The sequence below is a fragment of the Dipteris shenzhenensis genome, chromosome 30 (genome assembly GCF_047967505.1).
Source record: "Dipteris shenzhenensis isolate YYH24624 ecotype China chromosome 30, Dip_SZ_1.0, whole genome shotgun sequence".
Lineage (NCBI taxonomy): Eukaryota > Viridiplantae > Streptophyta > Polypodiopsida > Gleicheniales > Dipteridaceae > Dipteris > Dipteris shenzhenensis.
In genome coordinates this window covers 13,228,963-13,245,479 of record NC_141625.1, presented here as the reverse complement: position 1 = coordinate 13,245,479, position 16,517 = coordinate 13,228,963, and positions in this window count along the sequence as shown.

Here is a 16,517-nt window from a genome sequence, read left to right as displayed (position 1 = left end):
AGTATTCACAAAATATCAGTGGACCTGTAGTGTCCTCTAGCAGTGGTTCACATACTTTGCCATGGATAGGCTGATTGAGATCAGGAGAATCTCCTCAAAGCAATGCAGATAGTGGTACACAGGTATCACAAAGAGGAAAAGAGAAGGTAGATTAGCCCATGTTTGATGTGAATTCAGGTCACTCTTATGTGGATGGTGAATCCAGTGGCTCAGAACAGAGCATTGATGACGAGTTGGGTATTCCTTTTGTTGTTACACCTAGAGTAAGGAAGACCAGGGATGTTTTGAGAACACCTGGAAGTGAGCCTATTTTGCGCAGGTCTACCAGAGCTAGGTATCCTGTGGATAGGTTGAAATATGATGGATTTACAGCCATTCACTATGCCTATATGGTCAAAGTGATACAGGAACCAGAACCCACTTCCTTTGAGCAAGCCATGGGAAATGAAAAATGGGATAAAGCCATGGATGAAGAAATGGATGCCTTGGAAGCAAATGCTACATGGGAATTGGTGCCTTTGCCTAAAAACAAGAATGCAATTGGCTGTAAGTGGGTTTATAAGATCAAGCACAATGCAGATGGTTCTGTGAATAGATACAAGGCAAGATTAGTTGTCAAGGGGTATGCACAGACATGGCATTGATTATGAAGAAACATTCAGTCCGGTTGCAAGGATGGCAACTGTAAGAGTAGTCATTGCTATGGTTGCATAAAAGGGATGGTCTTTACATTAGATGGATGTAAAGAATGCCTTCTTGCATGGTGATTTGCAAGAAGAGATCTTTATGGAGCAGCCAGTAGGTTATGTTCATGCTATTCATCCTGAGTTTGTTTGCAGATTGAAGAAAGCCTTGTATGGCTTGAAGCAAGCACCTAGAGCATGGTCTGACAAGATAGGACAGTATCTTGTCACTATTGGCTTTCATATTTCCAAGGCAGATTTCTCACTCTATGTGAGAAAAACAGAGAAAGGGATTATGTTGCTTGTCATTTATGTTGATGATTTGATCATCACAGGTGATAGTGATGAAGATATCCTTCATGTGAAAATGCTATTGAAGCAGAAGTTTGAGATGAAGGATTTGGGAGAGTTGCGTTATTTCTTGGGCATTGAGGTGATTAGATCACCAAGTGGGATAAAGCTCTTGCAGAGGCAGTATGCTTGGACATGCTGTCCGAATATGGGATGACACTATTTCAGTTCCTTTGGAGCAAAATGTGAAGCTCAGCACAGATGCAGGTGAGATTCTGGAAGACCCTACTATGTACAAACGCATATTAGGAAGTTTGATTTATATGACTATTACCAAGCCAGATTTAAGCTATGCTGTTGGATTGGTAAGTTAGTTTATGTAGGCTCCAAGGAAACCGCATTTGGATGCGGCTAGATGCATACTCAGGTATGTGAAGTCCACATTGCAGTATGGACTATTTTATGAGGCTAGGGTTCAGATACAGTTGCATGGATACACTGATGCTAATTGGGCTGGTAGTACTTCTGATAGACGATCTACCAGTGGATATGTGTTCTCTTTTGGGAGTGCTGCAGTCACTTGGAGCAGCAAGAAACAACTTACAGTTGCCTTGTCGAGCACAGAGGTTGAGTACAGGGGTGTAGCAATGGTTACATGTGAGGTAGCTTGGTTGCATAAGCTACTTTATGATATGCATCAGTCTACAGATGGGCCAGTTGTCATTTATTGTGACAACATGAGCAGTATACACTTGGCAAATAACCCAGTCTATCATGCTAGGACAAAGCACATTGAGGTGCATTATCACTATGTGCGGGAGAAGGTTTTACTAGGTCTTATTGATCTAGTTTATGTTAGCATAGAGGATTAGGTTGCTGACATATTCACGAAGGCATTGGGCGCAGAGAAGCTGTGCAAGTTCAGAGACCTGCTTGGTGTGCAAGAATTGGGATTGAGCTCGAGGGGGAGTGTTGAGATATCGAGCTCCACTCGTGATATGCCAGGGTGACCATTGTGTATTTATGTCACTGCCTTGTTAGCTGCAGATGCGGTTGGTACACCACCCACGAATAATAGCTAGATGACAGCTATCCTTATCTACTCTAGTTCGTGGCTCAGTTAGTATGCCACCTTAGTTAGTTGAGTTTGGTTTGAGACCCACATATAGGGTTCTTCTATTTCTTTGTACTAGAGTTCTTTTGGCTTTCACAACTAAGAAGAGAAAAACTGTTTTCAGCCTCCACTTGTGTGTGTATTCCCCCATTGTGTATGTGAGAAAGCCGCAAGTGAGACTCCTTCCCTCTCTCCCACTATCTTCACAGTATAGTCACTGGCATAGTGGCCCCCACAAAATCCATCATGATAATGCTTCAATACCTTAGGTACTTCATCTGCATCAGTGGCCCATCTTCATACCCCATCCATGCCTTGATGATACAATATCCCATCAAAGAGGGTGTAGCGCCTACTATCTCTGTGGATCTTCTTTCTCTCAGAGCTAGTACTTTTTGGAGGAAAGGAGAAAGCAGTCAAAAACCTATAGATTCCACCATACCATGGATCCCCAAATTCTATGGCTGCTATAGGGGTTACATCGAGGCACTCCTCTAAATCAATCAAAGCATTCTTCAAGTTGGGACAACCCCCTTTTACAATTTTGAAAGAAGAATCATATTCTTGTAAAACTGCCAACCATTTGGCCAACCGGCCCATATAGCTTCTACCTTCTCAGGGTCAGAGGCTTGATGCCCTTAGATGAGACAATATGTCCTAGTAACCTCCCTTGAGTGGGTCCAATGGTGCATTTCTCAAGGTTGAGACTGCCATTCGCATCATTGACCCTTTGGAAGGCCAACCTAACCTTCATGACATGCTCCTTACATGACGAGAATATATAGAAATCATCTAAAAACACCTATAAGAAATCCCCCAAATAAGGAGCAAACACCATCTGCATAAATCTTTGAAAGGTAGTAGGAGCATTGGTGAGGCCAAATGGCATTACTTTGAATGCAAATATCCCCCAAGGTGTGGTAAATGTGGTTTTAAGCACATCTTCTTCTGCAATTCTGATTTGATAAAACCCGGAGTAACCATCACAAAAAGTATACATCTCATGACCACTTACCTTCTCAAGAATGAGGTCTTGAAAGGGAAGAGGATGATGGTCCCTTTGGTGGTTGCATTGAGTTTCTTATAGTTGATGCAGACCTACCACTTGTTGTTTTTCTTTGGGGTGACTACCACTGGTGAAACCCATTCAGTATTGTGAACTGGAACAATAAACCTAGCTTCTACAAGTTTTTACAACTCCGAGCACAAAGCATCGGTCTGTAGGGGCCCTAATCTCCAATACTTCTGAGCCACAGGCTTCGCATCAGGCTTCAGCTCTATCTTGTCCTCTATGGCAGTCACATGGCAAAGGTGGCACTAGCTAGTTATGAAGAGGTCAAGGAAATTTTGAACATTTCTAGGAACTCATCTTTCTCACTTAGAGTGAGGTCTAGGGAAAGCATAGATTCAAGCTGTTGAGGACTAGCTATTACCTTTTCTGCAGGTGGCAGGGTCGGAGACACCCCCACCATGTAAACTTTCTCCTCTGAGAATTCCTCCCCTCGGTCTAATTCTTCCATTGATTCGGATACCGAGGATGAGAGAGTATCATTGTCTTGCTCCTCTTCTTCTTCTGGTTCCGTGGCACCTAGTTGCACTAGGATCTTCTCCTTAAAAGCACCAAAAGACATATGTCATGTCTTCCAATAGTTGACTGCATCACTCTTTCTCAATCATGGTCTCCCGAGTATGGCTGGGTAACTCCTGCCTGTATCTTTGATGCCCACTACATAGAAATTGATGGTGGTGGTCAACCCATTGATAGTGATGGGCAAATCCTCAATGACTCCCAGGGTGGCAAGTCGTCAACCATCTGCTACCTTGATTCGAGTGGAGGAACGCCTTGTGCATTTCAAATTCAATTTCTTCATGATTCAGGGCACCATGATATTACATGCAGCTCTCCCATCAACACACACACTTTTGACATGGCAATTATCTATGATGACATCTACTATATGTGGGTGCCAATCAATTTCTTTAGAGATAGAAGAGATCTCGTACCTTTCCCTTTTTCTGGCTCTTCCTTGTTGACAGCCCTTGCTGCAACTCACATCTCACCTTAGGGCTTTAGTTGAGGAAGCGTGATACTCAAAGAACAATGAGCAAGGTCCTGAATGACTGAATAGTCTTCTTGCCCTGAGTCGATAGGGAAATCCAAAGGCAACTACTTACTCCTGCGAGATCTTTTAGTCTTCTCTATTGGTGGGTCTACCATCTTAGCATCTGAGGGCTCTGAGAAGGAGACCTTCTTCCTGGGGTGGCCTAGTTGGAGAGGGGTCCGAGGTGGTACGACTTGTTTTCCGAGGTCAAGGATCTCTACATCAAAATCCTCAGTGCCAGATTCACCCTTGGAATATTGGGACATTCTATGCAATAATGACCCTTCTGGTGGCACTCGTAGCACACAACATTGGCACGTTCTCTTAGAGGGTGATTGGCTTGATTTTTTATGCCCACCATCTCAAGCTGAAGATCATTCAAGGCCTTGGCTAGGCCATTGACCCCGGGTTCTTTAGCGGGAGGGGTCGGGGGAGTAGGAAGGAGGGAGGCTCGTGGGCAAGGCGAGGGAAATCTTCCAAGCGGAGGTCGAGGATATACTCCTTGTTGAGGGTAAGCATCTAAGGGAGGACCATACATTTGCGGTGGAGGTGGTGGATACATCCCTGATGAGGGGTGGGGGTATGCCATTAAGTTAGACCCCCTAGGTTGTTGTTGCAAGAATTGAGGGGGTTGCAGAGGGACAATTATCTTCTTTGAAGCGGGGTCCAGACTGAACTTTATCAAACTTTTGAGCAATCTCATGTGCTAGCACCATAGTTTCTGGATTCTCCCATTTAAGCTCGAGCCAGAATTCATCACTTGCTCCTGCTACAAGGTAGCCCAGCACATGCTGAGTCATTCCAGCTCGAAATCCGGCATTGTCCTCCTAGGTGGCAGTTAAACGGTCCAGGAGCACGATCGCTCGATCCACATATCGACGCGTCGTCTCACATTCTGACTGCTTCAATTTTGCCACCTATAGGTACACATTCTTTGGCTCCTCTTCTTTGTCGAAATACTCAATCATCACTGCTATTAACCTTGGCCAGCTTTGGCAAATGTCGTCGGCCTGCTTCTCATACCACACTTGAGCCAAACCCTCTAGAAATGTGGAAAGAACCAACATCCATCTATCTTCAGTAAGAAAGTTGAGAGAAACACAACGGTGCTTGAAGGCCACAAGATACTTATTTGGATTTTCTTCAACCCATTCACAGAACACGGGAATGTCAGCCATGCTTGGAAAAATATGGAAAAGAGAGAGAGATGAAATGAGTCTTATCTATGGGCAAACAATGGAAAGAGGTAGCTTGAACTGAAAATCAAGTGAAGATACATCCACAAAGCACACATAGGCAAGGTAGGGTGTGGTTGGTGTATCGTGAAATACTACACAGGAAGAATCTTCAACATAGAATAGCTCATAGATGATCTTAAAAGGACCAACACTCATGATATCACATCCATCTTTACAAGCGAGGTTTAGAGACATGGTGGTGCATGAGGTTGTTCATTAAGGCAAACAAGAATGCCATGACAAATGTCAACAGTTGGAGAGATTGCACATCACCTTCAGCTTCTTCCAGTTCTTGTAATCGCCATGCTATTTCTTCAAGGGGTGTGCGGTCTAACATCCTTCTTTTGAGCAATGTCCTTGAGGACCTTTCTGATGATCTTCTGAAGTCGGTAAACTCATATCAAATATGACCAACACTTAGTTTCATGATGACCACAACCTTTGCATTCCATACAAATGATCACCCTCCTTCGTGGCTTGCGGCTTTGTTGGGGTGGTGCTTCCACTCACATCATGCGTGATTGAAGTCCAAGCTTCACGTGCCAAGAAATTAGCAACTATATTTTGAGCTCAAGGGATATGTTGAATTTTTACCTCTTCAAATTGTTGGCACAGTTCCAATGCTTGTTGATGTCGTGGAACCAAGCCTTCGCTCTGCACCTTCCACCTTCCACTAACTTGTTCACACACAAGTTGAGAATCTCCTTGCACCTCAAGTTGCTTGATGCGATGTTCTTGCACCTTTTGTAGCCCAAAAATGAGTTCCGAGTACTCACCTTGGTAGCAAGTACCTGCTGGTGCAGACTTACTATAACAATACACCTCACCCCCTGGTGAAGTGAGCTTCAACCCCACACCAGTAGCCTTGGCCAAAGGTTTGTATGCGCCATCAAATTAGAGGAGCCAAGATGTCATCACACCAATACTAAAATCTGGGCATCCCAAGTTTCTCGATCGTCTAAGATAGGTAGAAGGAGAGGGTGGGGAGAATTCAACACTTGAGCCAAACGTTCAGCACCAAATAAACTTGCAAGCCTTTGTTGATAGTTTATCTTTAGACCAAAAAGAATTACAACTTGAAGCTCAAAATGAGGCACAAAGTGTTGATTCGGTACAAAGGGATTCCTTGGTCAAAACATTACCATAGCCGAGCCCTAGAAACCTTTGTAGTGAGATTGAGAATAAACCATTCAAGACGAGCTTATCCACAGGAATTAATAAGCAGATGCGCCAAATCTCCCCCCAAGCTTGGGTAGCATCCCACCCTTCGAAGAAGGACACCCTTTTAATTACCTCTGAGCAGCAAGTAGCTCAATCACCACACAATGAGTAGAATTGAAATCAAAGTCCTCCCAGCATATCACTAGTTCTTCACCTAGAATCATCCATGGTGTATCATCCCACCCATCATCTCCTAGAGGAGTGCATTGTACAATCAGTTGTTGAAGATCGACATGAAGATCAAGAAAGATATCTCGCCCATTGGTAGCCATAAGGCACGGAGGACCAGGCACCAAATCCTTGAACTCGTCGAGAAGTGACATAAATATTCACCCTCCTCTTCTGGCATGTGTCCAAGGAGTAAACTTGGAAAACTTCTGAATCGGCGATCTAGTAGATGTGAATAGAGCACATGAAATGAAATACTTTTGCTTGTTATAGCAAGAGGAAACTCCCACGGTTAGAGAGTTATAGTTCCCAAGATTTCAATATATAAGCAAAAATCATTACATTTTCATCACTTCCTACTTGCTGGCCCATTGATAAGTCTCCCTTTTGTGAAGGGGGAGGTCTTGGGTTCAAATCCCACTCTTTAATAAAAAGAGAGGAGAGGAGAAGAGAAAGAGAAAGAGAAGAAGAGAGGGGGACACGGAATCTATTATAGTTTTGCAGAAGCCCAGAAAATTGTTCGCGACCAGAAGACGCAGGAGCCCAAAAAACTGTCGCAATCTAACCATGATGTCCGCGGGTGTACACAACAGATGCGCGAATGCACGCGCAGGAACTTAGAGGGAGCACGAATGTTACAGTTTTGCAAATGCGACCGGTACTAGCAAAAGATTCGCCAGCCAGAATACATGTAGGAACCGTGAGCAGAAAAAGCAGGCAGACTAGAAGCGCAGAAGCAAGGAGGTTTTGCAGCCGACCACATGATAGGTCATGCAGATGGATGTAGGATGCAAGGAAAATGGAAAGACCAGGATTTGTGGAGACTGGTGATGATACTGCACATCCTATTGTGCAAATTGGTAAAATTCCTTTGTCTATGCAGGATGGGAAAAAGAAATACCTGTCTAATGTATTTCATGTCGTGAATATCACCAAGAACCTAGTTTCTATTAGTCAAATGGTTGAGCAGGGCTTGCAAGTCAGATCTAATCCTCATGGATGCTTTGTTGAGGATATGAAAAATAAAGGTCGCTTGATAGCAAAAGGGAAGAAGAAGGGCAGGATGTTTACGTTGGATGTGGACATGCCTGAATTGAGTGCAGCAATGTTTGCACATGGACTGGTGTAGTTGCAGATATTGATATTTGGCATAAACGCATTGGTCATGTTAATGTACAACAACTTAAATTAATGCAAGCCCAAAATATTGTTGCAGGATTGCTTAAGTTCAAGGTTGTAGAAATTCATAAGGTATGTGCAGCCTATCAATTTGGAAAATAGGCAAGGAAACCATTTTCTAGACATGTTCAAGAGAGTAAGAGGCCATTGGAATTAATCCACTCTGATGTGTGGACTACTAAAGCTACATCTACTAGAGGCTGTCATTATTTTATCACTTTTATTAATGACTGCAGCAGAAAAGTTTAGGTGTATTTTATGAAAAAGAAAAGTGAAGTGTTTGGGCATTTCAAAGCTTTTAAAGCTATGGTTGAGAAAGAAACATGCCTGCAAATAAAATGCCTAAGGTCAGATGAAGGAAGAGAGTACCTCTCAAAAGAGTTTGCAAGGTTCCTGCAGGAGCATGGCATAAAGCAGCAATATTCATGCAGTCATACCCTACAGCAAAATGGACTTGCAGAAAGGAAAAATAGGCATATTGGAGAGGTATCTCGTGCCATGCTCAATGAAAAAGACTTGCCATATTATTATTGGGCTGAAGCAGTTGCTACAGCAATCTACATAATGAACAGGACTCCCACTGCAGCAATACATGGCATGATGCCAGAGGAGAGGTATACTGGTAGGAAACCAGATATTTCTCATTTGAAAGTTTTTGGTTGCATCGCCTATGTTCATGTGCCAAATGAGTTGAGATCCAAGTTGGATCCCAAAGGTTAGAAGTGCATCTTTATTGGTTATTCTCTGCAGCAGAAAGGGTATAGATGCTATAACCCTCCTACTCGTAAGTTTATAGTGAGCAGAGATGTTATTTTTTATGAGATGAGGAGCTAGTACAAACCAATAAATGTGATTTACGATGTAGATGCACAAAATGGTAATGCTGCACAGAATTCACAATAGCAATCACAAAATATTAGTGAACCTGTAGTGTCCTCTAGTAGTGGTTCACATACTTCGCCATGGACAGGCAGATTGAGATCAGGAGAATCTCCTCAAAGCAATGCAGATAGTGGTATGCAAGCATCACGAAAGGGAAAAGAGAAAGTAGATCAGCCCATGGTTGTTGTGAATGCAGGTCATTCTTATGTGGATGGTGAATCCAATGGCTCAGAACGGAGCCTTGATGATGAGTTGGGTATTCCTTCTGTTGTTACACCTAGAGTAAGGAAGACAAGGGATGTTTTGAGAGCACCTGGTAGTGAGCCTATTTTGCGCAGGTCTATCAGAGTTAAGTATCTTGTGGATAGTCTGAAATATGATGGATTTGCAGCCATTCACTATGCCTATATGGTCAAAGTGATACATGAACTAGAACCCACTTCTTTTCAGCAAGCCATGGGAAAAGAAAAATGGGAGAAAGCCATGGATGAAGAAATGGATGCCTTTGAAGCAAATGCTACATGGGAAGTGGTGCCTTTGCCTAAAGACAAGAATGCAATTGGCTGCAAGTGGGTCTATAAGGTGAAGCACAATGCAGATGGTTCTATGAGCAGATACAAGGAAATATTAGTTGTCAAGGGGTATGCACAGACATATGGAATTGATTATGAAGAACCATTCAGTCCGGTTGCAAGGATGGCAACCGTAAGAGCAGTCATTGCTATGGCTACATCCAAGGGATGGTCTTTACATCAGATGGATGTAAAGAATGCCTTATTGCCTGGTGATTTGAAAGAAGAGGTCTATATGGAGCAGCCACCAAGTTATGTGCATGTTGTTCATCTTGAGTTTGTTTGCAGGTTGAAGAAAGCCTTGTATGGCTTGAAGAAAGCACCCATGTCATTTACGTTGATGATTTGATCATCACAGGTGATAGTGATGAAGATATCCTTCATATGAAAATGCTATTAAACAGAAGTTTGAGATGAAGGATTTGGGAGAGCTGCATTACTTCTTGAGCATTGAGGTGATTAGATCCACAAGTGGGATATGGCTCTTGCAGAGGCAGTATGGATTGGACATGCTATCCAAATATGGGATGACATGTTGTAAGCCTATTTTAGTTCCTTTGGAGTAGAATGTGAAGCTAAGCGCAGATGCAAGTGAGCTTCTGGAAGACCCTAGTATGTACACATGCATAGTAGGAAGTTTGATTTATATGACTATTACCAGGCCAGATTTGAGCTATGCTATTGGGTTGGTAAGTCAGTTTATGCAGGCTCCAAGGAAACCGCATTTGGATTCAGCTAGATGCATAGTAAGGTATGTGACGTCCACATTGCAGTATGGACTATTTTATGAGATAGGTTCAGATACAGTTGCATGGATACACTGATGCTAATTGGGCTGGTAGTACTTCTGATAGACGATCTACCAGTGGATATGTGTTCTCTTTTGGGAGTGCTGCAGTCACTTGGAGCAGCAAGAAACAGCCTACAGTTGCCTTGTCGAGCACAGAGGCTGAGTACAGGGGTGCAGCAATGGCTGCATATCAGGTAGCTTGGTTGTGTAAGCTACTTTATGATATGCATCAGTCTAAAAATGGGCCAATTGTCATTTATTGTGACAACATGAGCAGTATACACTTGGAACCCAGTCTATCATGCTAGAACGAAGCACATTGAGGTGCATTATCACTATGTGTGGGAGAAGGTTCTAGTAGGTTTTATTGATCTAGTTTATGTTAGCACAGAGGATCAGGTAGCTGACATATTCACGAAGGCATTGGGTGCAGAGAAGCTGCGCAAGTTCAGAGACCTGCTTGGTGTGCAGGAATTGGGATTGAGCTGGAGGGGGAGTGTTGAGATATCGAGCTCCACTCGTGATATGCTAGGGTGATCATTGTGCATTTATGTCACCGACTTGTTAGCTGCAGATGCGGTTGGTACACCGCCCATGAATAATAGCTAGATGACAGCTATCTTTATGTACTCTAGTTAGTGGCTCAATTAGTATGCCACCTAGGTTAGCTGAGTTTGGTTTGAGACCCACATAAATGGTTCATCTATTACTTTTGTACTTAGAGAGAGTTCTTTTGGCTTTCACAACTAAGAAGAGGAGAACTTGTTTTCAGCCTCCACCTTTGTATGTATTCCCCCATTGTGTATGTGAGAAAGCTGCAAGTGAGACTCGTTACTTCTCTCCCACTCTCTTCACATAAACATCTATCGTGATCTTCTTGCAGGGTATTGTAGCTTGCTCTTTGGACTTCCAACAGTGTTTCAAAAAAACAACCCTCACCATGGCTACTGCAAATTGCTCCACCATGGTGGTTGGAACTTGCTCTACCGTGGCTACTCTTTGCATCCTTCTTGGGGTGGGGAGCTGCCTCGTTGTCTTCTCCACCCTAGCTACTCTCTACCCCATCCTCGGCCTAGAAGCTCTCTCGCAATTCCTGCATCACCTTTCTGGTTTTTGCATTCTCCCTTTTCATCTCCTCCATCATCTGGTCTTTTTCAATGTTTAATGTGTTTTGCATGTTGCAGAACCGTTTGTAAGAACCTTCCTTTTCGGCTCTTTGATCTTCAAGGTCCTTTTGCATCTTTTCTAGCTCCTTGTCCGCCATGTCCCCATCATTTCTCACTTCTTCGAGCCTATCTCGAGCTCCTCTTACTCACTCATTTTCATGGCCTCTCAAGTCTCATTTGCTCTGGCATGCTCTTGCCTCATTGCTTAGTCCTTTTTGACTATCCCCCTATCCTTCCCTTATTTTGCATTATGGTATTTCCCAACTCTTAGGTTAGTTGCAGGGTTTCCTTCTTGATTGAGTTTCCCTTAGTATATCCTTTCCTAGTTCTTGGTTGCCTCTCTTGATCGCTCTTGATGGTTGTTGCTCACATTCCTCTTTTGAAGCGTTTCCCGCCATTCCTCCAAACTATCTCTAGGTGGCCTCATTGCCTACCTCTCGACCCAATTTTGCTTACTTGTTGGCTTGCTCAGATTGTTACCCCCTTCCACCATTTCCTACTTTGTTGAACCTCTTGGCCTCCTAGCTCGCTTAGGTCCTTCTCTTTGCCACCTTTAGCATTCTCTCGGGGCCTCATTCCCACCCCTTTTACTACTCAGTCCTCCTCAAGTCATGAAGAACATGGATGCTCAATTTGGGAACTATCTACCATTGACCTTTATGTTTGCTTTTCCATCTTTACGTACTAACACCCAAGCACATATCTGAGCATGTACTTAGATTACCCAGCCCAATCAATTCTCATACCTTCTACCTTTCCATTACTTGATTGTCACCAAATAGTTCATGTTGTAGTCATGCACATGCTCACATTGTTTCAAGGCCAAAAATATCATGTGCCTTTGGAAAACAATTTTGTGACTCAATGTTGTTTAAAAGCAAACAATACATGCGGAGTGAAATTATAACTCTTTTTGATAAAATGATAAATCTCTCTCTCTCTCTCTCTCTCTCTCTCTCTCTCTTTCCCCTATCTTTGATGGTCCTTAATTATAATAATATATATTTTTACTTATATAAATGTTGCTTACTCTCTTAAGATTTTCTTTTTAAATACCTGTTTTTGAACATACTTAGATTTATTTTTGTCTTATCCCACTTTGATGGTTGCTTGATTTTTATTGCAATTTTCAACAAGTATTTTATGCTCTTGTAGATGAATCCTTGGTTTAATTTATGTTTCAAACACTCCTTGTAGAGAAAGAACTATTTTTTCTTTTTTCCAATCTACTTAAATTTAGATTAAGCTAACTTTACTTCTTTAATTCTTGCAAATGTAATTAGCACCCTTATTGCTTAGTCTCTTGTGAGCTTTCTTAAACAATTCATGGGTGTGGCCCTACCCCCCATCTTTGATTGAATGAAATTTTGTGTCCTTTAATTACCACTTAGGGACGTGGATTAGCCCCCTTCATTAAATTTTTATTTTTTTATCTCATAGGTATTTAATAAGCTCCCTTATTGGCATTTATTAATGTCTACTTAATTTATTAACGTTTATTTGTGCAAGAATCTCCATCAAAGATGCCTAATGGGATTTCTTAGTCTAAATTTTATGTAAAACCTCTTGGTAGCTCTCCTTGTAAACATTATAAAGGTAGCCTCTTTGGATTCTGTGAATCTAATACATCAATTGTGCATCCATCATTTAGTCCGTACATATTCTTTCATGTCCACTTAGCATGTGAAAGGAACTTCTACAAATGTCAAGAATTGCAAGATTCAAAGGAACTTATTGCCACTAAGGTAGAACATGATGGTCCATAGTGGGTCTTCTCAAGTCAAGGTAGCAACATGGACAAGTGCGAGGTGTACACAATATTTGCATCCACACTTCTCTTCTTGTCTTGCATGTGCACGCTCTAGTGCCATAGTTGTATTTTTGCTAGCATATTAAACATGCTATGATGAACGTGGGATGGTCCATTTTATATTCCAAATCCAATCTTCTCACCAATTGATATCTCTCCCCCATTTCCTACTAGTTTGGTGTTAGGTTCAAAAATCTATTTCACAATACTTTTGCCAAGTCTTGACATTAAGGTTTTCTTTTTTATCATATTATTATACTCCTATACTTTGGTGTTAGGGTTCAAAAATCTATTGCACAATACTTTCTCCAACTCTTGACATTAAGTTTTTCTTTTTTTATCATATTATTATACTCCTATGTTAAGCCTATATTGATCTCCACAACTCTGTCTAGGATTCCTTAACATCTGATGTGAAAGAAAAAACTAATATTTGAATGATGGGTTGGCTACTCATTCTTCTTGTAATTAAGTGCAACATCATTATTATTACTTTCTAGTCATATCAAGGATCAAAATTACTTTTCACCATTATCTTGAGGAAATTGTTCAAGGGATACAAATTCAACTTACCTACTCCTTGTTGCTACCACTCGTAAATTCATGAGAGAGATGACCCACCACCTCCCCACACTCATCCCATTTCTTCTTTTTGAGGATTGTCTTTAAAATAGCTTGACTCCATATGACCCTTCATCTTGCTTGACAAAGTTGAGGCCTCAGAAGTGGATATCGAGGTAGACATGATGTAGATGGACGATGATGGTCTTGTGCTTTTGTCTCTTCTTCTATGAGGGCTTAAATACACCCTTCAATTGTTGATCCTGGAAAACTATGAAAGTTGATGACAAAAGAATTATATTTACCTTGCATACTTTTTAGGAGGATGGTAGTTGCATTTGCAATGATGGTTGCAACTTGGTCCATAATAATCTCAAGATTGGAAATGTCAACTCCCAATGCTTCACTCAATTACAAGTGTAAATCATACAACTTGATCTTTAAATAAATTTTGGGGTGTTTTTACCTTTTAATAATGTATAATTTATCAAGAGCTTCCCACATATTCTTTGCCATTGCAAGATCAAACATATGATGGTCCTTTGTAAGGTGAAGCACAATGATGGATTGTACCTTCCCATTGTCACTAATGTCATGTTTGTCATTGGTCTTGAGGACCCTTGTTGCCTTATTAATGACCACACCCCTTTTGATATGAGCAAGTAACGAATGGAAACTTGCCATCTGTGAAAATGGCAATCAAATTTATCCATATAGATGGGTTTTTTTGCAATGTGAGGAGGTATTACTTGCTCTTAGCTCTTCTGGTGGTGTCTATCCTTTTTACAAGCATTAATTATAACCAAAATGCGGGTTTACAACTTCAAGCTCGTGAAAATGTTGAAAATATTGGATCAAAAGCAAATAAAAATTTACTTTTCTTCTCTTCTTACAAAGGCGAAGATGCCTTTGTAATTTTTGGCTTTACAAAAGAAACTTTTGAAGAAGACATCGAAGGAGGAATCATTGCAGCAACCCAAAAAAAAACTTTTTGGTATGTTCCCTCTAAACATTATGGCATGATAGTAAAATGTTCAAACTTTTAAGTAATGATTTGAGACACACTAAAGTGTAGAAAAAGTATAATTTCAAGAGTTTCTAGAGAGCTTTCTTGCTCCTAATAAGAATTAAATGCCCAACAATAGTCTCCTTTGGGAGGTCATAGTGCTACTATAGATTGGAAACTCTTGGGAAACTTGGCAATAGCACAGTATAAGAAAAGATTTAGTGACAAGACAATCAATAATAACAAAAATTGGAAGGCTTTGATACCACGTCACGATTCCAAATTTGCACAATGGAATAGAATGTGAGCAAGAGGATAAGAGTGAGAAGGGGCCCAAAGTGATGCTCCTTGATCGTTTGCTCCAAGTGATGCCAAGAAGGGGCCCAAATGGCACCTTTTATAGGAGCTGAGCCTCTGACAAAATAGCCGACTGGAATCCCCTCTACCAGTTGTTGGGACAAATCCCCTCTACCAGTTGTTGGGACAAATCGATGTAATGGATCATACCAAGGGTCATAAGGTCTATGGTTGTGAGTGTGATCACACGAGTGAGTGTGTGAACACACGTGTGTGTGTAGGTTTGCCTGATTAGGTGTGACTGATGATGTGTCAGTCAGTAGGTGTGATTGAGTCAATATAGGAGTGTGGTGTGTGATTGAGAGATTCTAGGAGACATTGGTGGTCTTCCTGATTGAGATGATTGTGGATCTAGATTCCACCTACTCATGAGCAGTTGCCTATATGTACTCCATTCTATGCATTAATCAGTTGCCATTGCCTTCATACTTGTGCCATTGTCTCTACCTCTTCTAACTTGTCATCATGCTTCCATGCTTGCACCAACACCAGCCAAGTGGAGGGGCTCTCTATAAATGCCCTTTTAGGGCTCCACTTGCAAGCTTTTCTTGGCCTATCTAGCAAGCAGTTCCAACCTTGTTTGTCTGCCCTAAACCTACCAATAGGCCTTCTATTATCCACAAAGTTGTGTGCCTTCTTCCTGCCTTTGTTTTGCACCTGCTCAGCCTCTGGAACTACTCCAAGAATGCATGTATGGCCTATTGTATCTATCCAAAACCTTGCTGAAGTCAGCACCGTATCCACACAACCATTGCTTGCTAGAAACCCTACGGGATCTGTTGCCCCTTTCATATATGGTTAGCCTTTGTAACAGATTGCCCGCCATGGTAGCTCTCCTCTGTCAGGGATCTCTCTCCTTGTGCTACCCACATGGCCGCCTACTTGGCAACCCAATGCTATTATCCTATGGTCTACCCCACCCCCTACCAGATCTGCCCTCCATGGTAGCTCTCCTCTGCCAAGAATCTCTCTCCTTGTGTTGCCCACATGGTGGCTTGCTTGATGCCCATGTGACAGCCAAATGCTATTATCCTATGGTCTAACCCCCCCCCCCCCCTCCCGATGGCCTGCTCATTTGGGGGCTCACAGGTGGGAAGGTGACTAACCCTAATCCAACAAGTGTGTCATCCAAATGATGGGAATGAATTTTTTTGCTTAGAATCTTTACAATCTCTTACTGTACCCAAGGTCTAGTCATTACTTTATTGACCGTAATTTCATGGAGAAGCTCCAAATCCCAATGACCACTTATATTGTTGTTGAGCGAAACATAAGGTTGGGACTGGAAGATTTCAACTTTGTATATTCAAGATTAAATGGAAGAGCTACCATTCCTTGTAATGAATCTAGATAGGATAGAGCTTATGTTGGGGAAAT